General features: G+C 32.4%; 2 long non-coding RNA genes across 2 annotated transcripts; both read left to right on the plus strand.

The window, feature by feature from the left end:
• The first annotated feature begins 1,931 nt into the window (after positions 1 to 1,931).
• LOC148284428 (uncharacterized) lies at positions 1,932 to 4,312 on the plus strand. The gene is made up of 3 exons (XR_015824848.1): positions 1,932 to 2,044; positions 2,527 to 2,683; positions 4,202 to 4,312. It is a non-coding gene; the product is annotated as an uncharacterized LOC148284428 (long non-coding RNA).
• A 5,006-nt stretch (positions 4,313 to 9,318) lies between these two features.
• LOC148284429 (uncharacterized) lies at positions 9,319 to 12,621 on the plus strand. The gene is made up of 3 exons (XR_015824838.1): positions 9,319 to 9,471; positions 10,699 to 10,917; positions 12,501 to 12,621. It is a non-coding gene; the product is annotated as an uncharacterized LOC148284429 (long non-coding RNA).
• The last annotated feature ends 13,529 nt before the right edge of the window (positions 12,622 to 26,150 follow it).

Consider the following 26,150-nt stretch of genomic DNA (forward strand, 5'->3'; position numbering starts at 1 on the left):
CCCACAAAGTCTACTGTATACCATTGAGTCTTTCTACTTTTTTATAATACTTTTCTGTGTATCGAGTTGTGGTCCCATGGCTAGTGTATCGGACTCACAGCTAAGAGGTCCGTGGTTGGAATCCCACTCTACCTCAACTTGATTCCCATTTTCTAGTAGTGAGTTATTTACAACTCGTTGAAAATGACCCTCAAAATGAAATATTTGGGTAAATCATAAGAACGCAAATATTTCTTTAAAAAAAATAAAAATATATATATGTTTACTTATCTACTCTGTTGTGTCAATCAATGTTTCCGCGTGCACAATAAAATTTTAGAGAAATGAACAGATTGCTTTTTTTTACCTTACATTTGTGTTATGATTATTTTTTTAAGTAGGACATAGTGGGGGGATTACTGGACACAGTCCGATGTATTCAAATATGATTCTACGCTCCTTCTGGACTATATTAATACTATAATATTAATTCTATGATCTTACCATTAATAACGTTTGTCGATAATCCTTTTTTTACTACGTGTTTTAGTAATGTCTGAAATGTAATAGGTTTTTTCATTTTTTATAATAAAATTGTAAAAAAACAAACATTTATAAAAAGCAAACAAACTCATTTTACCTTCCTTTCTTCCTCCCAATTTTGGTTTCTTTTCCTAGCAATTTTCTCCATTACGTCGAATACAGACTCTCAGCGTTAATTTGACGTTTGTTCAGTATGTTGTTTTTTTGGTAATAAAAGTTACTGCGCATGCGTTATTATCAGTGTTGCATGTTTAAAAAAATGAACCATGGAATAAGTCGTGCATAGTTATACTCGATTGTAAATATTTTTACAAGTAACCTTTTTCTTATACAGTGTATAAATAGTTACACCGGGTAAAGTTATTCCTTGGTTTATACCTTTTTTGAACTTTGTATGAGGAAATCTAATAAGTAAGGCCATTAGGTGCCGAAAGTAGGTAAACAAAATATAAAAAGTTAAGAGTGATTTTTACAGAATCTAAATTCTCCATACTTGTTTCCAAGCCGGTGTAGTCTGATGATTAGAGAATTCACGAAATAATTATGTCTACCAGACGCTGCAACAAAGATAGACTTCAATCTTGTACATTTATTTGATGCTTGAATACTTAGCGGTCTAATTAAATCGTGGACATCCAGTGTGGCATTTGCTATTTCATAAAAATTGATAATATCTATACATTTTTTTTATGTATACTTAATGGTTGCGAATTATCTGGGTATGCATTGGTCAAGTATTGTCACAACTTCTACATCCTTTGTACCCACAACCACTTTTTACTCCCCACGCCAGTATCCTTTGATCATCCGCCACATTGAGATCTCGTGTCGCACATCGCGCGTTTATTTTGCTGAACGTGGGCTGCATAAAAAAAAATAATACGACCAACCACGAGTGTTAAGCGTGCCTACCCTTGTGTTGGTGCCGCTCGCAAGTAACCAGTCAGACAGAAGATAAGGTTAGTGGCCTCCATTCCTAACCCATCTCATTTTTTGGGGTTGTGATCGATTAACACTGCATACCGCATATCGAGGATACTCACGTATTTCATTAAAATTGAATACAGTCTAATCCAATAAATAATATCGTAGAAGCCCCAGGGCTTCGCCCTTCGCTGTTTTTCACCCCGCATCCGCGAGGGAATTCGTTTTCCCATCACTAAATGAAATAAAATAAAATAATTTTAAAGCACAATATGTACATTTTTTTTTGGAGATACTAATTTTGGTGCAGTTAGAAAGTCCGTAATATGTATTTATTGCATACTGCATAATAGTGTACGCGGCTTACTTACTTTAAATCTGAAATTATACCGTGCAATATGACATGTATTTTTTTGTATTTTAGAGATCTGCAATATTCTGTGCCGATAGATCTGCCGAGTCGCTTCATCGCCTCACAAAATTAGGGCCAAGAGTAGTAGGTTCAGAGGAAAATGAATTGATCGCCCCAAATATTATAATAGAAGAACTGCAACTGGCCCGCAACGATGCTCACACATCACAATCCCTGTTATTTGAGGTATCTGAATTTTTGTAGTTTTGTTTTTTCTACAAAATACTACACCACAATCATTCCTACTTAATCTATTATTTTACACGTCTTTGAACATCTTTTTCTGCGTCCAGGCGGATGAAGCTTACAGTTCTGCGTGTGAAATAGACCCAAAACCCTGGACTAGTGTTTTTCACTCGATATCGTAATAAAAATCCTGAATAAGGAAACCAAGTGAAGATATATGTGTAATGGTTGGCGTTTTCACCCACCATTCTCGAGGTCGTGGGTTTCGATTGCTTTTAGGGTAGACTTGAAATATTGATTTTAAAGGTCGTTTAAACTGCGATTTTTTTGGACAAAGCGTAGGACTAATAACATTACCTTCATGTAAAAGATGATAAAGATACGCCGCATTTGATTTAACAACGCCCTACGCACCACCGGGTGCGAGTTTGATGTTGATTATTATTTGTATTATTTTTAATGATGAAAAATTTACATTTCAGGTACAAAAAGGTTCCGGCGCTTATACGTTAGATTTTAAACTGCCTTTCACGAATGTTTATGAAAACATTCAGAATGTTGTAGCCATATTGGTGGGATCAAACTCAAATCATAGTATCCTACTTAACTGTCACTATGATTCTGTCCCAACGAGCCCAGGTATTTATACAGATATTTTTACTACACACACATAAATTCCCTTTATTTTACCAACAATATTTTAAGATTGACTAAATCTAACATTAAAAAAAAATAAAAAAGTGAAAGAAAACAGTTTGTAGGGGTAAATAATTCCATCTCAAACAGCATTAATATATCTTCGGGTGTACCACAGGGTGCTCACTTTGTTCCTTTGCTGTTCAATCTATTTATCAATAATCTAAAAAATATTTTTCTTCATCATTTTAGCTGTTTGCTGACGACACTAAGAATCTCAAACAGATTGACACTCTTCCGATTGTTATTACAATACGATTTACTATCTTTTAGCACCGGTGCTCATCCAATAATCTACATCTCAACTTAAGTAAGTGCAAGGTTATGGGATTTTTTCTTCTGGAAAATCCAATCATATATGACTACTCACTGAACGATGAAATATTATCATCTGTGTCTAGTATACGTGATTTAGGTATTATACTTGACACTTAACTTTATTTACAATTCATATTAAACATGTTATTAACACTTAAAACTCCTTGGATTTATTAACAGAAGCACAACTGACTTAAAGTATTGAATCAGTTCAACGTCGATTTTTAAGAAAGATAGACTGGAGGTTGGGCTTATCCAGAGACCAATATACGTATAATGAGTTAGAAACTAAATTATTATGAAAATAAAACTTTGTTATTAGTGTTACACAATTTTTGTGATATAAAATTTGACGGGTAATATAAAACTATGGTAGTAAACACAGAATATTGTTCACAATGTCATAGAATTTAAACAAAAATAAACAACGAAAAAAGATTTAAAAATCTCCCGAAACTGTAGTAGTGTTCTTGCAAAAGAATAAAAATTGTGTAACACTAATAAAAAAGTTTTTTTTCATAATAAATTATAAAGAAGTGTTACGAAGTGAATGCAGATTCAATTAACAGTAGGAACTAGCTTAAATAAATCTGCTCTTCAAGACCGTTGAAATAAATTCGACCTTCTAGTCCTATTTAAAATTCTTAACTCACTCTTTGATGCGCGTGAACTAATGAGCTCAATAAAATTTAATATCTCAACTACAACCTTAGACAAAACTTACTCTTTCATACCGATACCCATGGAACTAACTGTGGTTTTCATTCCCCTATGCCCAGAATTCTTAGGTCTGCCAACAAACATACCAATCTTGATTTCTTCGATAGCAAGTTGTCTTCTTTCAAACGATCACTGAATCAAATTAAATTACAAACACCTCTCTCTCGCTTCCCCTCCCACCAAGTCAACTATATACCATTGTGAGTTTCTACTTTCCTTTATAATAATTTTCTATAAATAAATATGTGCTTAAAAATGCCCATTGGGCGTATATATAAATAAATAAAATAAAAATCTTGATTTGTACTTTATTATCTTCACTTCAAGGTAGGGTGTCTTGCAGGGAACTTGTTTGCACAGGACAGGTACAGTCTATACAACTCGGCCAATCGAACTTAACTAACAAGTATTTTTCTATTTTAGGGGCATTTGATGATGCCATATCTTGCGCTGTAATGTTGGAGTTAGTTAGAACTCTCTCCCAATCTTCAGTTCGACTTAAACATAATGTTGTCTTCTTGTTTAATGGAGCTGAGGAATCAGCACTTCAGGTTTGAAAGAATGCTTTTTCTATATTTCAGTCTTCGCTGGCGTGCTTCGTCTTTCAAAAACGGAAATAAATTTTATACGGTTTGGTCAAGTCAACCTAATGTTTTTAATTTTTAATTCTATGACATTTGTAGTGCTCAATACTGTGCTAAAAATTTATGTGTGTGGTAATTTATATGCGCACACTTTAAATTGTATGATTTCACATCGTAAGTGAGTTAAAAATGTGTTTATCTGTAAATATTTTTGGTTTGTATATTTTTAAAAACATTTTAGAAATTATATGTCATACAGTTCGTATTGTCGTGATACTAAAAAGATTAATAATTAATGTTCTAAGCAGTAGGTATAAGAAAATTACTTAAAATTAATTGTTTGATTTCAAATTTTTGAACATCGTTTTGCTACAATGGTGGCAATACTCATTATTGGAAAATTTTCAGGGTTCTCACTTGTTCCTTCAGCACCGTTGGGCTTCTGCAGTGCGAGTATTCCTCAACTTGGAAGGAGCGGGTCAGGGAGGGAGGGCCATACTGTTCCAAGCTAGTCCAGAGAATCCTTGGATAATCAATGTTTGTATTTAAATTGACAAAGGAATAAGGAAACTGATACATCAGTGTATGCAAAAAGGGTAGAGATAATTGACCATGGGCAATCATAATCAAGTGGAAACCATTGGTAAACAAAATAAGTGTTTGAAAGCCAAAGAAAAGATGGGCCGATGACATTGCCTCGATAGCCGCTATAACATGGATGATGAAAGCGGGCGATAGGAAGGAATGGAGACGTTTGGAAGAGGCCTTTATCCAGCAGTACAGTGGAGTGGAGATGAAAATAATGTGTACAAGATCATAGACACCCCTATTATCTTGTACACATTATTTTCATATTTTTACAAAATCATTCGAGCCATTTAGAGATAGGTTGACCGTAGATTGGAATGAAAAACCAAATTTGGCAAGTTATAAGAAAGCATTTCTTGGGAGTGAGGTGGAATGGTAGATCTTCCAGGGATGACCCTGCAAATTTATGTTCTGGTTGAATTACGAGTAATACACCTCTTGCAAAGCCTATTTTAGTGACCATTTAGGATCTTAGATATTATGCTTTTATATTTTCTTCTCTTTATTTTTTTGATTATAGAATATTAGTTTACCGTGCATGATCTCCTGGTTCGATTTATTGAGATACAAGATACAATCCGTCCGAAGATTATCCCGATTTAATATTAGTTAATTATACTTATTTAGAATAATTATTAAATGATACGTGATGATGAATTCTTAGAGGAGTTATTTTTTCCACCTAATTTACAGGGTAAGAATGATTTTTAATCAATAATTTTGGAGATTAAACATCACGTATTCGTTTGGAGGCTGTCAGCATGGAAGAAAGGTTCTTTGTTTTATAGAATTTTTACAGATTTTTGACGCCTTTTGTTGGCCAGTCTTGCATTTCGTGCGATGTTCGGGCACATGACTGCCCTTCGAGCTGATAGCGATATAGCCAGGCTTCATGTTACTATTATCAAATTCTCAGCAAAGTCAGATAAAAAATTCAATTAACCATTTTTTCACTGACGCTTGTATATTTCATAACTTGAACATGAATTTTAACCGAACCTTTTTGGTATATTTTCTAGTATTACGCTCGGCATGTTCCTCACCCACATGGCCTTATAATAGCAGAAGAACTATTCCAAAGTGGTATTCTTCCTTCTGACACTGATTTTCGGGTTTTCAGAGACTTCCAGAAAATTCCTGGTATGAATTAAACAATCAAAATATTTATATTTATAGTTTTTTTTGTTTCACACTATGCATCCCATTTTTCGACTGCAGGTCAGAACATATGAAGCGCTGAGAGCCAGAGGAACTTAAGCGACATATTTTATTTTTCGTAAAATAGCTTTGAAAAAATTCATTACTCTTTTCAAAATATAAAATGACAGTAAATTTAGTTTCAAGTTTTATTATAGGCACGATAGTAAGTGGGCCTTAAATCCTAGTATTTTTTTCCATCAAACTACATGCCAGGATTAAATTGATGTCAAATGTCGCATAAGCTTCTATGGCTCTTAGTGCCTCATACACATAATAATAATATACCAGAAGGCACGTAAAATCAAGTTTGCATACATGGTATCATGTCCGAAAGTCTGCAAAATGCAACCCCCTTCCCTGTCCGACATCCCATCTGCGCGCATGCGTGAAGTGGGCGCGTAATGTTGCCAGACCGCAAACAATATATTATCATACCACAAATATAATATAATTTTGTGTTATGTTATATTTTACCGCAAAAAAAGTTTTACTGGCTGGACTTTAAAAAAAACAGATACTTTTATAATGCAAACTTTAAAAAACATTGAACAATCACGTAGTTATTAAATAAATTAAAACCAATAATGTTTGAGTATGTCCAAATGCTTGCAGACTGGCTGGATTTCCTCCCTAGGGAGTTATTCTTATTTAAATTCATTTTAACAGAAAGAGAAAACATTTTTGAGAAGGGAATAAGGAAGTCTAGGCATTTACAGGGCTTATGACCTTTTATTGGCTGGTTTAAGTGGCCACTTTACACACTGTGTAACATTCACTATTCAGCCCATGTTCTGTAAATGCCTAGACTTCCATATTCCCTTCTCAAAAATATTTTCCCTCTCTGTTGAAATGAATTTAAATATAAATTGATACCTTTTAATATTGTGCTAAGGATTATTAAAAGAAAGCCGGGTAAAAAATTCTACTGCCCTGGCAATACTAGCAAAATGTCCGCCTTGTTTTATTTAACAATCTGACAGACAGTAAAATAATCGAATACTTAAATAATATTATTTGTGAATTGGCTACTTATAGACATGCAATGCGATCCCACCCTTTTCACTTTTAATTCCGCCAGTATTTTAACATTTACAAACGACACAACACGGTATAATTGAATTTAAATCAGCAGTTGCGTACTAAGCGTTGTCTACAGGGTAACTAATGACCAAAAAATAAAACACTGATTTATAAGTAGTTAAATAGGCTTTAGTTTGATGCACTTACGCTGTTTCTGGACTAATATAAAGAAACGGTTTTTTGGCATGTTCCTTTATTTAATTCAGAAAAAAGACTACATATTGAAAAACTTAACGATTCTGACAATATTTGACCTGATATATAAATAATTTTACATTGGAATTGTTTAATCAAATTATCATTCTTGATACAAATAGAGCACAATGTTTGGTTCTATATATTTTTTGTCTTGATGTTTAAGGTTTGGATTTCGCCTTTTATCAAAATGGTTACTTGTATCACACCAAATATGATCAAGAGAAGTTTGTTCAACCAGGAAGTATTCAGTTCTTGGGAGATAACATTCTTGCATTACTTAGGGTGCTTGGAAACGCCAAAGAATTAGAAAATCCTAAGGTATTTCTCTCATTTTTTTGTAGAATCTAAATATTTTAATGATTATAAAACAATATATTTATTCATTATAATTCACATCAAAACGATACATGTACTTATTGACAACATGTTTTGATCATCTCTCTGTGAAGAGAGTTCAGCCTGTGTAAGAGTAAAGGGGGATTCACATCTTGGTTTGCGATCTCAAAAGGCGTGAAAAAGGGATGTGTAATGTCACCATGGTTGTTTAATCTATACATGGACAACTGTATGAAAGAGATAGAATAAATGGGTATTCGAGCAAAAATTGATAAGTTTTCAGTAAGCTGCTTGTTGTATGCTGATGATGCAGTTCTGTTAGCAAGCAGCAACGAGGATTTGCAAAAATTAGCCTGTAGAATGAATAGTGTATGCCTGAAGAGCGAATTGGCGATGAACGAAAGTAAGTCAAAAGTGATGATATTTAAAAGGGGAAGTGAGGTTACTGACTGCACAATAAATGTAAACAACGAATGTCACGAACAAGTAGAAGAGTTTGTGTACCTGAGAAGCATAATTTCAAGAGATGGAAGAGTAGAAAAAGATCTTAAAGGAGAGTGAATGCGGGCAGCAAAATGAACGGCGCATTAAGCACAGTAATTGCTAATAAAAATATGTCAATCGAAGCTAACCTGGCAGTACAAAACGGAGTTTTAGTCCCAACACTTATGTATAGAAGTGAAACATGGAACTGGAAGAGGAAGGATGAAAACCGAGTGAACGAGGTTGAAATGCGATCTTCGACGAAAATTTGTGATAAATCAATGTATGACAGGGTAACGAATGATGAAATCAGGCGAGAGTGTAAATCTGAGTCAAGTTTCATTGATAAGATTAAGAAAGGGTCTCTGAGATGGTTTGGTTATGTAGAACTAATGGACGACGAAAGAATGGTAAAACAAGTCAATATGGCAAAAATGCACCGTAACGTGAGACGAGGACGACCAAGAAAGACGTGGCATGATCAGATAAACCAAAATCATAAGTCTGATCATGTCAAAAGCAGACAGAACCGAAGGGCATGTATGACAAGATGTATGAATGCAGAAGAAGCTAGGAATGAATAAATCAAATACAACAAGAACATTATTCAAAAAACGCAAAGAACATCAATACAAAAAGAGCAAACATTGAATTACATGAAACAAACAACTCAAATAATTGAAAAGTCATCAGAGTTTCTGACTCTAATCTCTCCCCCCAAACAAAATCTAGTCCTGGACCACTCTCTTGAAATAGATTTTGTCCTCGAGATCTTAACGTAAGCTAAGAAGAGCGTACTCTTCCAAAATATTTAACACTCAGTGCGATGAAAGCAATGCCTTATAGTAAAAGTCGTGCGGGTTTTAAGTATTACATGATTCATATTCTAGGAAAAATTAAATTGAAAATTTTGCTAAAAATACTCCTCATTGTTCGACTATAAGTGTATCAATGCTTCTTTTATGTAAAAATGTCTGACATTCAGCGCCCTTATATACTGGAACAACTGTTCTGATGGTGGAATAAGATCCTTGCACAACCCCACCATATTATATATACTCAAAATCATGTTATTTCAGGGTGAGCCTGGGAAAATGGTCTATTTTGACTATCTTGGATGGTTCATGGTTCGCTATTCTGCATCAACTGGCATTGGCATCAACATTATTGTCTGCCTCTTGCATACCATCAGTTTAATTATATTTATTGGACGCCTTAAGCAATGTAAGTTGTAAAATCTTTTGAAATAAAATGCTTACCTAAAAATCAATGGAATATTGCTACATTGTTATAATTGTTTTAGCAGTAACAGTATTAGTAGATTATTATTTTCATAGGATTCAATGAATCACTTATAAACGTTAATAAAATTACAACTTTATATTAAAATTCAATAATTAGTAAATGAAACCTAACACACAAATTAATTTACATCAACACAATTTAAATCGCAAACTAAAATAATTTATTGTGTATGCAAACAATTGGTAGAATTCCATATTTAATTTGGTAATGTATCCAAAATAAGTTTATTGGATTATAATTCTACTTTATTTTTTATAAAATATACAAAGGGTATATTGTGACGCGTTTCGTCTTGTTAGGACATTTTCAAACAAACTAACTTAAATATTTACAAAATTTCCTTACATACTAAACATAATTGCTATTTTATGTTTGTGGATTTCTATACAAGCCAAAATAAGTGGAGTAATTAAAATTCAATTAGGGTATACTGAGTATATTAAAGGAAAATTTTGGTTAAATTGGGGAAAAACCTTCCATTATTAAAAGATATTTGTAAATTTTATAAAAAATAAAGTAGAATTGTAATCCAATAAACTTGTTTTATTTTGGATACATTGCCAAATTAAACTAAAATCAATAAACCAAGCTATCTTGTCCTGCAAATAATCTTTGAATCAATAGTAGCTCTTTCCAAGCAGCCTTTGCTTGACAAATTCTTTTTTTTTTTTTGGTAAAGCCTGAATTTTAAAAGGTACTTAGTTGCAGAATCGTAAGGAGTTTGAGGCAAAAGAATTATTATTTTTTTGCAGTCTATTAGTGGGCACAACTAGCATATCTTAATTTCTCGTTTTGAACCTATGGAAATCTCTGTAGTTCTCTCTAATGTACATTAATTAATTTATTTATGTCAGTTATTTCTTTCTTTTTTTTCAATCCATGTTCATTATTTAGCTTTTAAAGTTATCTGTAAGTTCTGACATTGCACGGATTGTATTCAAAGCCATGTATTTATTTTAAATGAATAGTTGAGTTGCCACATTATTATTTTTTCAAAGACCTAGTAAATTTGAATAGTGAAAAGGATTCAGAAAATATTCAAAAAACAAATTTAAAGATGCAGACGAAAAGTTAAAATGAAATGACACACTTTAAAAATAGTTACATCCTACGTTCAATTAACTTTATTTTTATTTTAATTTTCAGGGAAACGTCTTCCAGGTGGATGGGGCCCACTCATTATACTAAGAAGACCTCTCCAAGGAATCTCATATTTCACAAATAATTTATTAAAACCCATTTCTCGAATCTTGCAGCCATTCAAAAAGATATTAGAGCCAATAGAAAGAAAATGGGATACTTTTATGTCGGGAATCCCTCATATATTAGTAAAAGACAATCAATATAATTTTGTTTTAAAGCAAGGTAATTTTCAAATAAGTTAGCCTCAAAACTTGTAAATTTTATATAAGCACCATTCAATCGCTTTAATTGGCTTATTTGTCTTAAGTATGTCCAAATTATGAAGGTAAGAATTCTCACAGAGGGTTTTTCAAATCAAGATATTGCAGATATCTTCCTTCTTCTTATTAGGCTAAGTGTTGTAATATATTTTTCGTTACTTCCTTTCATATCGTCTCTTCTCGTCTATCGTCCTGCTGATGAGCCTGTGGTGGGCAAACACCAACAGGCGTGAGGTTGGCAGGTCCGAACTCTGCTTCGGCCCGCAACGCGTAGTCTACTGCAACTTCAGCCCGAACGAGGCTACTAAACACCGTAAATCGAAAGTACTCGACACATTTCATCTTGACAGTTGCCAGTGCTCGCTATTGTAAATTCCTTCTCTACGAAATAATAGGATGTAACTCGTGTGTAACTACTTAATAAATAACTTCAATTGTAATCCATCTTACTCATTTAATCTCAAATTAACCCACGCGCACGCATCCTATAAATGCAGCGGACCAACTTAAATTATACTTAAAGACATGGGGGTTTTTAGGAGAAAGCTCATATCATCGACGGTTGTTACAAAACTAAAATTATAAATAGAAAACCACAGTTTTTGGTGAAATAATGTAAATCAATAACAATCAGACTTCTTGAGGTCAGTAAAAAGTTTCGAGAGGTCTTGAAACCATGTCGCTCACTACCATAAGTATTCACAAAATTAAGTGCATTTAGCGGTCTATGGAAAGACAAATGTTGGGCGTGTTAAGAGACCAAATAAGGAATGAGGAGACAAGACGCCGTACAAAGGTGACCAATATCGCAGAAAGAGTAGGAATACTAAAATAGAAGTGGGTGGTTCATGTGGCGAGACAAGAAGTTGATAGGTGTACCCTCAGAATATTATATTGGAGACCCTACAAAAATAGAAGGAAAGTAAGGAGACCACAGAGGAGATAGACTAACGACATCGTTGAACTCCTGAGAAATGGATAGAAACAGAGGGCTCAGGCAGAAAAACATTGAAAATTTTCAAAGAGGCGTATGTCTAGCCGTGAAGAGAAATAAGCTTTTAAAAAGACGAAGAAAATCCATCAGACTTATCATTCAATGAATGCAATTATTCTTTCAACCAGAGACCCATCTCTGTTTCACATGAATAATGCAAAAGGTCCATTGTCGTAGGATTTCATCCAGTGTCTTTCATTTGATGATCCGAAACTCTTGTTTACGCAGTGATTTTCCCCCTGTAACCTTAAACTGAATGAAAAGATAGTAAAACAAAGGTTCAAGTGAAAACAATGTTCTTATCCCTTAACGCATCACGAAATATGGACGTACATTGTACGCCGTTGCTTGTCAAAAATCTTCCATAGAATTTATTCATTAAAAAGATTTGGCAATGCCATCGATGTGTTGACTAGAAAAATGTTGATTTCTTTCATTTTCAAAGAAAATATGAATTATTAGCGGATAGATTAAACAATAATTTATCATTTATTGTAACAAATTAAATGCCAATCTTAATGCATTTTCACTTGTCCAATTTTTCTTTTTAGGTTCGGTCATCACTGAGATAATTTTCGGCGCAGTTGGAAGAGTTGTTGGGACAGTTGCGGGCCTATTAACTACCATTTTAATGGGTGTCTTAGTTAGCAAAGTGTCTCCCTTAACCATGCCCTGGTTTTCCAACACCTGGTTAGTGTTGCCATTCTTCTGGTGCCCCTTCCTAGTGGCTTATGGTTTGGTCATTTTACTGGTTGAGCGATGGAGAAGAGATAAGGTAACCTTTGTTTTCATTTTCAAGGTATACACATCCACTTATCCAATTTTTCGAAAGATCATATTAATATTTCATAATAATAATTTATAAACCACTATACTGAGGGGGTAATCAGAGAGGATGGAACGCGATATCACCAGTGGTTTAGTCCTAAATAAAAAAGTACCGGAGCGAACCGCCACCACTATTGTGAAGTGCGAGGGTGGGAATTAAATTTGAAACGTCTTCAATTAAAAGCCTTGATCTGGTCCCATCACAGTTTTTTACCAACTGATTTATTTTCACTGTTAACATTTATGTTGTGCTCTTCAACTTTGCTTTTCTTAGAAAAATAGTTATTGTTTGTTGTTTACGCTTTTCACTCATTTTATGTTTGAGATATTAGAGGTATGAAAAAACATAAAAACAAATACAACCCCTTTAATAACTGAAATTGTCTAAATCCACTCTGATTTGCAAAAAATTCACTTACAAACAAATAATAATATAAAAAAATCAAAGCGTACGCTGATTACTTAAAAAAGAATGAAATTTAAAATATTTGCATACTATTGTAATAAAACACGATCTTTTGTTCTGCAAAGATTACAATTTACAAATTAAGTAACTCTTAAAAACCACGCGACGCGACGACACCTTTATATGACTCGGCATCATGAAAGTTTTCGAAATACTAATTGTTTAAACATAAAATCTGTGCTTTGTTAAAACGTGTACTGAAAATAGGATGTCACGCAGAAAAAAATGTTACGAGAAAAAGTCGATATTTTCAAAAGACAGTTTTTTCACATAATTGGTAGGTAAATAAAACATGAACATTTAAAAGCAGTATAAACTCCAACCTTTTATCGCTGGCAGAAATCTTTCAAAAGAATCATAAAATTAGATGGTACCTAGTTCAAACTTCTGTTTTGAATAGATGGGATGGCAGCATGTGCAATGTGTAATGAAACATGTTTATCCCTTTGCCGGTTATCGGCAATAAATACGTTTGTTATTGTTTCGAATTGTTTGAAGAGACTTAAGTAGACATATTATTGAAACGTTTGTTCCTGGTCAGAGCCTTAGCGCCGCTCCGCTCAGATAAAAAGTGCCGTAGCGCCGCTCCGGTGCGCTCCGGCCCGACTACACCATTGCATATCACCCTGTATTTACATACATACCTTCGTTCCTCTACATTCATACAGCCAGTATATTTCATCTGTCTTTTTGTTATTTACAGCACAATCTGTCGACAGCTAAGACAACGCAGTTATATATAGTAGCCAGCCAGATACCCTGGGTGTCAGTTCTATTGGCACTGACTTGTATGGGAATAAGATCTGCGGCTTTGCTTATGATTCCCTTGCTGTTTTCCACAATGGCCAACCTCATCATACAACTCTCTCCAGTTCACAGAAAAAGTAAACAAATGAATATTGTTATAAACATTTCAAACTTTATTATTGTTATCAAAAACATTTTTCACTTTGTGGTATGACATTTTACACTTATTTGTTTATAAATTTGTATAAACCACTTAATTTTTATTTTTTTTAATTACACTTTGACCGGTTTCAAGGTTACTACCTCATCGTCAGGAATTTAACTTCGTGAGGATGAGGTAGTAACCTCGAAACCGGTCGAAGTGTAATTAAAAAAAAAAAAATTAAAAAAAAATAAGTCATTTATACAAATTTATTAACAAATAAGTGTGTTTCAAACTTTGTTTAAATAATTCATGTTTTATCTTTGTTTTAAATCGCCACTTCATAATTCAAAAAATTTAGAGGTTGTGAAGGAGATTTATGAGAGCAAAATTAGTTAAATTTTTATTTACGCCCATTGAGTTTTTACATATATACTGCGCCGCGATAGAGAACGCTATCTTCATTGGCACATATCGAGACGGTATAAACTAACATATTTATAAACAAAATTTTGTATGTTTGTATGAACATTCAAAGTGTCTTCGTCGGTAATCTGAAACTGAACATGTTTAGAAAAAAAATATATACGCATAATATATATTTCATACAGAAAACTTAATTTCACTTAGTTGATAAAATTGAAGATAAATTTTAACTTCACATGAGAATACGGATCCAGGGCCGCGATTATGAACTAATTTCGATATGTATGTACGAAAGTGTGTATATTTGCATGAAAATTAAAAGAACCTTCGTTGGTAACCGGTAATTGAACATGTTAAGAAATAAAATTGTAGGCATATTCTATTTTTCATACAGAAAACTTAATTTTACTTAGTAGATAAAATTAACTTCCGATTAGAATATGGACCTAGGGGTGCTATTTTGAACCACTCTTGTGGCATGAGAAAACAGTTTTTCTCGTGTATTTTATACGTAAATACACGAGATAATACGGCCACGAGAGCGTTTGGAATACCAGCCCAGGTGTTTGTTAAACCCCGTTACATCCGAAACTAAGATGATCGGTATGAGCAAGAAGACATATTTTTGAAAAAATAGGTCAATTTAAAAAAACAAATGGTTGCTTACTTCTGCAGGGGAGAAACCAGGAGTGTGGAGGGGAGAGTCAGCCCGCTTCAAAATTCGAGTAACAAAACTGACATAAACATTCCTGATTAACACAGTATGTATGAGTTTAGCACAATTTCAACAATAAAAAGAAATTTCACAACATTTAAACAACGAAACATTAACGCCACAATGCGATCCGATTTACAAGCATTTATCTCACTGTGACAGTGTTGGGTTATAAGATTTTATGTTCATTGATATTCCACATCTATTTAATATCAATATTTCACTTATAACATATAGATATATATATATGTATATATTTCACCTATGATTTATTTAACAATGTTTTATTAATTTGCCAGTCATCTCCTAGATAATTGTTTCATTGTAATTACAATAATCAGTGACACTTGACACTAATCAAATTCAACGAAATTCACTGGTTTGTACCGATTGTTACCTTATAAGCTTTGCACATCATGTGCACATGGTAGAAAATTAATAGTAAAACTTAAAATTAATGTTCTAAACGAAAGAATAAAGATCTCGGATATAATTTCGCGTCCGCCTTCAAAAACTAACAACCCGCACAAACTTGACACATTTGAACAATTATTTTTAAAACGATCGCAAGATGGAGCTGGCGTCGCGACTCACGACCAATCCCCATTTTAGAGATAAATGAAATACATCGATATTTTTTTCGATAAAGTACAATAACTCCATGCGTTATATTTTCTAAAAATAATATTTTGCATTTATCCGTAGGAATTATTACACGCTTTTATTTAAAAGGTAAGACCTGTATTGATCCATGAACATAATAAAGAAATTTCACGGTATTTCATTTTTAAGATTTTTAAAGTAATAGAGTGTGAAATATTATGAAATACTGTGGAGTAAAAAAAAATAATTTCTATTTCAAATCCGTTCAATTTTTTATAGAACTACGTCAAGAATCTTGACGTCACAGTTATCAATGCCAAACATGTCGCGTTTTTCTAGTGACACATATTTTTAAAAATTTATTTATTAAAGTTATAAATGAAAACATTTCTCCCCAGTATCAAGATTGATTTTGTATATACAATTGATTATTCTTAATCGTATGTAGTATGTGATATTTCCCTTTTATGTATATCCTTGGTAATCATCGTTGTATTATAAATTATAACTTTTTTATAAATTTATTTGGTTACATCCGGTCATGGTTTTCCAATGTTTGAGTAACATATTGAATATTTCTGGGCTCAGACACCTGAAATTCCTTTGTCCAAATTCAGAGTTTGTGGTAGACCCCATGACTTATTCTCTAGTTTGACTTTTGATTGTGTGGGAGTGTTCCTTTTGATATTTGGTAGAATAATTTGCTTTCACAAACATTATTATTCTAAAAATATATAATGGCCTTTTATCTAAGGTCCCGAATTCCTCAAACAGCTTAACGCTAGGGTTCTTGAAGGTTTTTTTAACAATTATTTTAATTTTCGATTTTTGAGCGGATTCGAGAGGTTTCAATATTGATTTATTAGTGCCTCCCCATTCTATTATGCCATAAGTTATAATTGGGTTACATAAAATATAGCATACTTGTTTGAGTTTAATTAGGAATTAGATGTTACGTTTGCAAGTGTGAATTTATAATTTTTATTCATTAGAATCACGCTAATTTAAAAAAATTTCATCATGGTTTTCCTTTCCTTCTCAGAATATGCATTTTAATATTTATCGCTGCATTCAGTTTGTAAATGTATTTTTTTTTTTAGTAAATCAGTGGGTTTGGGTTTATCTCACTCTGCAGATTCCATCACTTCTATTCCAAATGTATATAGCCCTGATTATATACAGGGCGCTTATACCAATCATGGGCAGATCTGGAACCATCAATGGAGATTTATACATTTCTATTGTCTCCTCAGTACTAATGATCTATTTGTTGAACTTTTCTGTGAGTATAAATAATTTATTTTAATCAGCCCTCTATGGGCCTCGGTCTCCTCGAACATTGGTTGCCATATCCCTTTATCCTGTCTTGTACTCCTCCAGTCCCTGGTGCCAATAGCATCCACATCCCGCTGTTCTCCATCGAGTCATCGGAGTTTGGGTCTATCGACACTCCATCTACTTTGGGGATTTGTGTGAAGTATCTACCTATGCTGTGTTTGGGGTTTTTTTTCAGAGGTGCAGGTTGTTCAGAATAGAGCGATCAGAAATGTGTTTCACCGACCGTATGATACTCATGTAAGGGTCATTTATTTTGAAACAAAAATCATGCCTTTTAGCATGCTTTCTTATTTCGATATAACTAGCACTATCAGTAATACAACTCTCGACTAAATGCACAGTAACATAAAGCCCGCTTTCAATAGAGACATCCATCAGCACGGTACTCGATCAAAAAATAATATTTGAAGTGGATCTGTGAAGTCTACGAAGTTTTGTACTAGATCTTTACAGTACATCACTCAGCGCCCTTGAGGTGATTTTCACAAAAATAGCGCTATATAAATTATCCAACTATATATATACATAGGTTTCAAAGAATTTAATAAATTTAAAGTACCAATTTCAAAATATAGAAACAGGACGTGCAAATTGAAGAATTATTTTTTCCAGAAGTTCTTCGAATAAATAATGTAAGTTGATCCAGAGAATGCGCATCTTGAACATATAACTTTTAATATTTACCGTCTGGCGGGAAAACGAATTTCTTTATGCTTTTTCATACTTTTTTAGCTTGTATTATGTAAATGTAATTTTAATACGCTTTTGATATTTGTTTAAACTTGTATTGGGTACATGAATTTTGGTAATTTTAAAAACTTTTTCATTCTTGTAATTTTTTAACATTTGCACTCTCATACTCGTTCAGTTTGTATATATACATACATACATGTAATTTTTAAATATAAAATTTTTTTAAATTTTTCTTTTATATATTGTATTATGTATATATCATTTTTAATTTATTTCCATACCTTGTATTATGTTTATCTTGTAGTTTTTGAAACTTTTTCATACCCTTATAGTCTAAAATATAAAAACGTCTGTAAATAAATATTGTTATCTGCATGTCCCTTAACGAGTTTTTTTATTAAAACTTCTTGAAAATATTATATAAAATTATGTTTAATATGTTTTCAATATAAATTTTAAAAAAAATAAAAATCTATTAGCTCCTTACTCTTTTTATCAACGTGCCGTGCCCATTGGAGCCTCTCCATTCTAATAAATTGCACTATGTTGGACTTATTGTGGATATAAGAGAATCTGAAATCCAAAAAAAGTCAACGAGAAAGTTCATAGATTTTGGAAAATAAAAATAAAAAATGATAATTGACTATCAAGTATCAAGCTAAGACAAAAAAAAATATTACGTAACATGTTTTTTTTTTTTTTTGTGATTTTGAAAATCCCAACCGAAATTTAAAAATGACGCCGTTCGCGGCTACACGATCATTGGCCGGTGAATAATGAAAAACACACATTCGAACGGTAAAACAAAACTGACAAGAAGAATATTATAGTTTCAGTAGGTATAGTAGTTTATTGTACGAACCAGTAACTTTCTATGACATCACTAATGATTTAAGTCAAAGCCAAAACTTGATAAGATTAGTTTGTAGAAGCCACAAATCGTTAGTTTTTGTTTCTGACATTTGAAAGTTGAACCCTGTACAATTATAATATGTACCCCAAATACGCTAAATGTCGAAAAGCATGGAAAATGATGACCGGAAATCTGTTGCCAGTTGCAATCATAATCGTCCATGTTGCCACAACAACACAACAACGCTATAATTTATTGGCTTTTACAAAAAAGTAGTTACATTAACTTATGACGTTGCAAAGCAGTTTATATTTTTTAAAACGGATAATTTTTCCCGAAATTTTCATGAAAATTTGCCATACAATTAAATACTCTTATTTTTACACATGTAAGAAAACATTTTTTATGTCCTGTTTCCAGTAGCACTGAACTTCCTTGTTACTTATGAAATAATGAAAGCACTAAAATTTAACAATATAATGAAAGCACAAAAAGCCTTACTAAGAGTAGCCAACAAAAAGCCTTACCAATACTCTGCAGACAGAATTTTTACAGATTTTCCAATACTGGACATAAGGTAAATACACATAAAGACAATTTTAAGACATTGTCATCAAAAGCCTGACAGACATAATGACGGACAACAAATTTACGACACTAGGCAAAGACAAAAAACAATACTTCTGCTCCCAAAGAAAAAACAAATCACGGACAAAGGCGCTATAATTTTCTGGCCCCTAAGCTATACAACCTTTTAAGTAAGTATATATTAGTAAGCAAATTGAAAAACAATGCTCTAGTCCATAAATCGGATTGCTAAAAGGACTAGACAGGAAGCTGAGGAATATGTTTCATATATCAGATTATAATTATATTTTTTTGAAAGTTCTTTCTCATTTTATTAATGTAGGTATGTTTTAGAATCTTTTTACATATTTCTTTTGAATTTTTCATATTGAATTTTTACACAACAATTGATGTGAAAGTATGTACTATTATGTAACAAATAAATAATACGCTGACACTCCGGAACGTGCCCGTGGGCCAGTGGAGTGGCTACATCCATAAATAAAAAGGAAATATCATTGAATGTACCTATTATGTAAACATTTTCTTTTGTAAACTATGTATTTATCTATTATATTAAATATTGGATTAAATTCTTGCTCATTTGCATGCATATGCATATGCACTTATTTATAAAAAAATGTTTTATATACCTTCATTTTTTTTTTTTAATATATGTGTATTTTGTACTTTATCATCATCATCATCATCATCAGCCGTCTCTTGTCCAATGGTGAACATAGGCCTCCCCCTTTAGTCTCCATATTTCCCTATCCTGAGCCAACCGCATCCAACCACTTCCTGCAACTCGTCTTATGTCATCAGACCCTTGTCACCTTGTCTGAGGCCTGCCGACACTTCTTCTACCCGTTCTGGGTCGCCATTCCAGGACTTTTTGGACCATCTAAAGTATGTGATTCTGGCTATGTGACCAGCCCAGCTCCATTTCTGGTAGGCAGCCCCTATGGACCACATCGGTGACCTTTGTTTTCGCTCTAATCCATGGATTTTGTCCTTAAATTATTAATATTGTAATCCCACAGCAAGCACAAGAGGTTGCTTCTTTTTTGGTGTGGTATTTCGCTTCGTTTTTTGTTTCTGTACTTTTGCTTTATTATGTATTTATTTTTGTAAACATGTTGTTACTTTGTATTTTATTAAATAATTTAAAAATATAATAATTAAAAAAAACAAACTTCACCAGAACATTCATTCCTTTAAAAAAAAATGCCTTAGAGAAAGCACTTAGCCTATTTTTTTCTTTTCACATCAGGAAATAGCATGATAAATATTTGTTTTATTTTAATATTTGTTTTATTCTATGTTTATTCATTTACATATGTTATATTTTTCTTTTTAATACTAGTATTTTACACGTATCTTAATTTTTTTAAATTATAAATGGTGTATTCTGTAATTTTTTTTTGTTTTTCAATTTTTAATTACTAACGATACATTTTCAAATTTGTATTTAAGCTTCAATTTTTATTATTATCGGTATGTTTTATAATTTAAAATAATTATGTCTCATTTATTTACTATTAATGGCATATTTTCTAATTTATTTATATGATTCAATTTTTATTATTATTACTTGCATGTTTTCTAATTTATATTTATATTGATTTTTTCTAATGTTATTATTATTCTTTGAATTTATTAAGCATCATTTAATTATAAAAAAAATATTAAAAAAACACATGAAAAAAATAAGGTCCTTCCTAAACACAGGAATTTCCCAGCTAGTCGGGTCCTGAAACAAATAAACTCTGTACATTTTAAAACTGTGAAATACATTAATAAATAAATATAATTTCTAAAATTCTGAATATAGGATCTTGTACTGTGTCTAGTACGAAGGCCTGGTATTTTGTTGGCAATGCTGACTGCATTGACTCTTATTTTGCTCCCCGTATCACTCTATACTTCCCTCGGGCACCCGTACAGGGGAGGACCTGACAAACCAACTCCACAACGCTACTGGATTATGGTAACTTAAAATATATTTATTTTTTTACTTTTCATTGATAAGTGAGGAATCATTGTACTTGTTTATTTATTTTTTATTCATACAATGTAAATAAAAATAATTATTTGATATTATCTCCAAAATATGTTAAGAATATTATAAAAACTGTAAACGTTGTAAACAATTCACCAGTCTTGAAGATGCCTACTTAGGCGAAAGCGCTCGTTGGTCAAAATAATAAAAAGTAAAACTAAACCAAGAAGTTTCATTGATAAGTTCATTTATAATTTTATCACAATCTTAACTATGAAGTTTTATCAAGAAATATCAACAAAAAACATCAATATTATTACATAAACATACACATTATACAGGGTGTTCATTAAACCCTGTCACATCCGAAACCGCGATGATCAGTATGAGCAAAAAGACATATAGGCACATAAAAATATTTTTTTGGAACGAATAAAATAAAAATACCAAAAAAGCAAATGGTTGCTCACTTCTGCAGGGGAGAAACGAGGGGGGGGACTGATACGCCAACAACTGCGCGGCCGCGCTCCACTTACTTCTCTCCTGCAGAAGTAAGCAACCATATGTCTCTTGAAATATTTTTTTTTCTAAAAAAAATCTTTGTTCCAATTTTTTTTTTTAATATGCCTCGATGTCTTCCTGTCCATACAGATCATCGTGGTTTCGGATGTGACACGGTTTAAATAACATCCTGTATTTCAAAAGGCATCTGAACAACACGCGTAATAGTATATAAATCTATGCAATATCTCCTGCAATGGTCTCTTCCCTTAGATTAGACAAAATCCAAACTTGTACACTCTTTCTGAAAATGGCTTTTGTTTTGGAAAACTTAATATGTTCATTTAGGAGATTAAACACTCTAGGGGCCACAAAAGAGAAATTCCTCTGAGCAAATGTCGGAGTCGTACGTGTTTTTGGAATGAAATAATTCAAATTACAGGAATTTGTATGAGAACCTAACTGGGGGTCCGAATACTATATCGTGGTTATACAAGTAAAAGTGACCATTTGCAAAAATGACGAAATTGAGATTATTGACTTTTTGACATCGTATTAGCATAATGCTTGACTGGTAAAAATGCCAAGTCGATCCGACACTCCAAAAAAAATTATTTGTAAAATATGTGATTATTTCATTGAAGCTCACAGATATTGACAAGTAAAACTGACTAACACACATAGTCACTTTTATTAGTAAATTTGAAATTTAAATAATTGACCAAGTAACAGTTAGTCAATATTACTTGTAGGTGATGTCATCAGTGAAGAGTTAGTTAGAGTTAGTAGTTAGTAGTTAGTAAGTTACTATACTTTTTGTATTTGACAGATACGGTTTTTTTTATAAAAAGTTCATTAATAAAATTTATTCTTTAGATTATTACGTAACACTTCTTAATTAGTTGTTATTTTTAATTTATTTTGTATTTCCGTGTTCATTTAACCTTCATAAATACAAAAAAATGGATTATTGAAATAAAAAAATCCCAAAAACATAATTTACAGTTATAAAATAAAATAAAATAAAATACTACCTCCCTCAATGAACGAAACAAAAATGATTATCTGCAAAATTTCATGTCAAATTTTACAGGTAAAATTTACTAGGTTTTTCAATTTTTTTTTGTATAAAAGTTATAAAGTTTTTCAAATACATTTTTACTTTACATAAAAGTTGAAAGTACCGTACATATAATGTAAAATTACCAACCACCTACTTGAAAAATCTGATCTTTGAGAAGCAATTGAACTCTAAAAAAACACTAAAATTGCTCCCATGAACATTATTGATTTTATCACTTGGTCAATTTCTCTTGTATGGCTCACGATATAATAAATATAAATATTAAATTGAGACCTGTTTAGATATATATTTGACTCACTCCAATTATTCCAGCACTCTGATCGGCAGTTCTATAACGAGAGTAATATCCTACGAAGGCACGAGACGGGATACTTTGTGTTGAACTTGGATAGGAATAGTCCTCGCACGATTCCCTTAAAGGGGCGCACCCTATACTCTCTAGAGAAGGATTGCGAGGAAGAACTTTACTGTGGATTACCCCTGTACTTGACAAGAATGGTTCCTTTAAGGTAATAATCCAACTTATTTATTATAATTTTTTTAGTACAAGAAACTTCAGCCCTACGGGAAATTGGATCCAAAAAATGTTTTCTTGCGCGCGGTAAAAAATGGAGCATTTAATTGTAAGTCAGTTTCTTGAAAATGCACGCAAAAAATAACAATTTTTTTTTTTATCAAACGAATTACTTTGAACAACGCCACTAGTTCCGTGAATCAACCAATGATTAGAGAGTTGTGGAAGATTTCCGATTTTCTTATTTGGTTGGATTTTTATTAAGTTGGAATAACCCTGCAAAAATAAATACTTAATTCTTACCTTTTAAGGAAATAAGTACGTATAAAAATAATTACAATCCAAAATTATCAATTCGGCAATTCTCAACCTGTGTACGGGCCACTTTTGCTGCAATCTGTAGTAACTTCGTGATTGATAATCTAAGATCACATATACGTATGGGCGGCTCTGTAATTGATAACGCGTTGTTACTCTGAGATTTAAAAATTGAGGGAGAAGGAAACGAATGAATATTCCTTAACTCTACAATGCTCAATGTAGACGATCTGCTACATACTGATAAAACAAAAAGTCACTTTATTTTTTTTATTAAAAAGCCAATCAACAGGCTTGAGTAAGCCCTAACAGATTGGCATTAATGAGTAATACTTAATCTAAACAGTCTTAAAATCAACTTAAATTTACAAAATGTCACTTGCGCGTATTCTGTCAAAAATGTAATTTAGGTAAAGTTCAAAGGGTTATTCCTTTGTTTTTTTAATGTATTATTTTCTTGTATTATTTTTTAAAAAGATGTTCATATGAATCTTAACATATTACAACAGAGATGAAGAACATTTTAGAGAAGGTAATATAGAAGTCTAGGCATATACAGGGCTCATGCTTAGTTTTGACTAAAACTCAAAACAACTTTTACTATAAATGTTAAAATATGTTTAATTAGTTACCAGGGCCCCGATTACAATAGAAAGTTAACAGAGTTATCTTCGACTGTCTATAAAGAAAAACTGATATTTGTGTACGAAAATGAGTATATTTGCATGAACATTTAAAGTAACTTCGTCGGTAACCTATAATTGAAAATGTTTAGAAGAAAAAAATGTATGCATATTCTGCTTTTCTAACAGGAAAATTTTACTTTGTAGATAAAATTGAAGATAAATGTTACCTTCCCATTGTAATCGGGGCCCAGAAAGTCTCAGGAAAGCTGGGAGCATCTCCACTTTTCGAGGGAAATGCCATTTGCATATCAGGGATACAGATAATAATTATCTTTTAATTACTTATCTGTATGTTACGTGGTGTTTTAGATATATTTAATTGAGGTGTACTTAATGTCATTATTAATGCATATTATTGTTATTAATGATTTATGTTTTTTTTTTTTTTTTTAAAAAGAAATATTTGCGTTCTTATAATTTACCCAAATATTTAATTTTGAGGGCCATTCTCAACGAGTTCTAAATAACTCACTATTAGAAAATGGAATCAAGTTGGGGTAGAGTGGGATTCGAACCACGGACCTTTGGTCTGTGAGTCCGAGACACTAGCCACGGGACCACAACCCGACTATTATCTTTCTTTAAGTTAATGTGAAAATTTACATCTACACAAATAAATAAATAATCTTTTGTTAACTCCCAATACGTTCTTGGTGGGTAATGATGATAAATGTGTATGGTTTTTGAATTTTATTATTTTTATGTATTATGCATTTTTCTTTGCATTTTACAAAAGGTTACAAATATAGAAAAAACTTTTACATAAACACAAAAAAAACGTCCCACAAAGGCATGGCCTGTGTGTGAGTGTACATTTTATTTTAAATTTAAATAAAGGCTATTGGAAGAATACGATAGATTAAAAAAAAAGTGCAAATATTAGAATAAGTATTTTTTCAAAATATTTGATGATCTGTTTTTTCTCTCACAGTCCAACAAGCAGCTGGATCCCGTCTGAAGCACCTTCGTTCTCCACTCCTACCAATGTTGTACATAAGAAGTCTTGCTCACAGAATCCACCCCAGTGCACTCTCAACTTATTGATTCGAGGTAGACCATTTTTGTTTTTAAAAGAAAGGTTCAATCTGGTCAGATCACAGACTCCAAATTGGATATCCGAGGTACTAACTTGGATTCCCAAAATTGAAACATTAAAATAATTCGTAAGAATGCACATATTGTCCAGACTTCAATATTCCATTCTCAGGGGTTATTTTTTCATTTGATTTATCTATCAGTGGTAAAATTCACTATGGGATTAAACAATCCAGTATTTTGGAAGCCGGCAGGATGCAAACATCCTGGCTACGGAATTACGAGATTGGACCGCAAGACAGAGAAACATGGGCCACAGCGATCGCCAAGGGGAATCTTGACACGGCACACAAAGAAGTATTTGTCTACAACTAGTTGGATGTACTTAAAATATTGTTAGTTAAATTATACTTGACAGGTGGAAGAATTGAATAATTATGCAAGTGCAAACATTGGCAGGGTGGTAGAGGATACACAGTTTGTAAATTGATCACTTAAAATCCTGTAAATAATCCCATCATTAAAATATATTTTTTCGTCGAAATTACAGATGACCAATAATATTATAATTTGGAAAATCCAATTGCACAATTTGTTTGTTCACAATCAAATGTGATTATTTAAATCCTGGGTGTTCTGTACTAATTGGACCTCTTGGCCTACTGTGTTGCAAACTAAATAAA

The sequence above is a fragment of the Micrasema longulum genome, unplaced genomic scaffold, assembly GCF_059751315.1.
Source record: "Micrasema longulum isolate JH-2025_06_02 unplaced genomic scaffold, ASM5975131v1 h1tg000120l, whole genome shotgun sequence".
Taxonomy (NCBI): Eukaryota; Metazoa; Arthropoda; class Insecta; order Trichoptera; family Brachycentridae; genus Micrasema; species Micrasema longulum.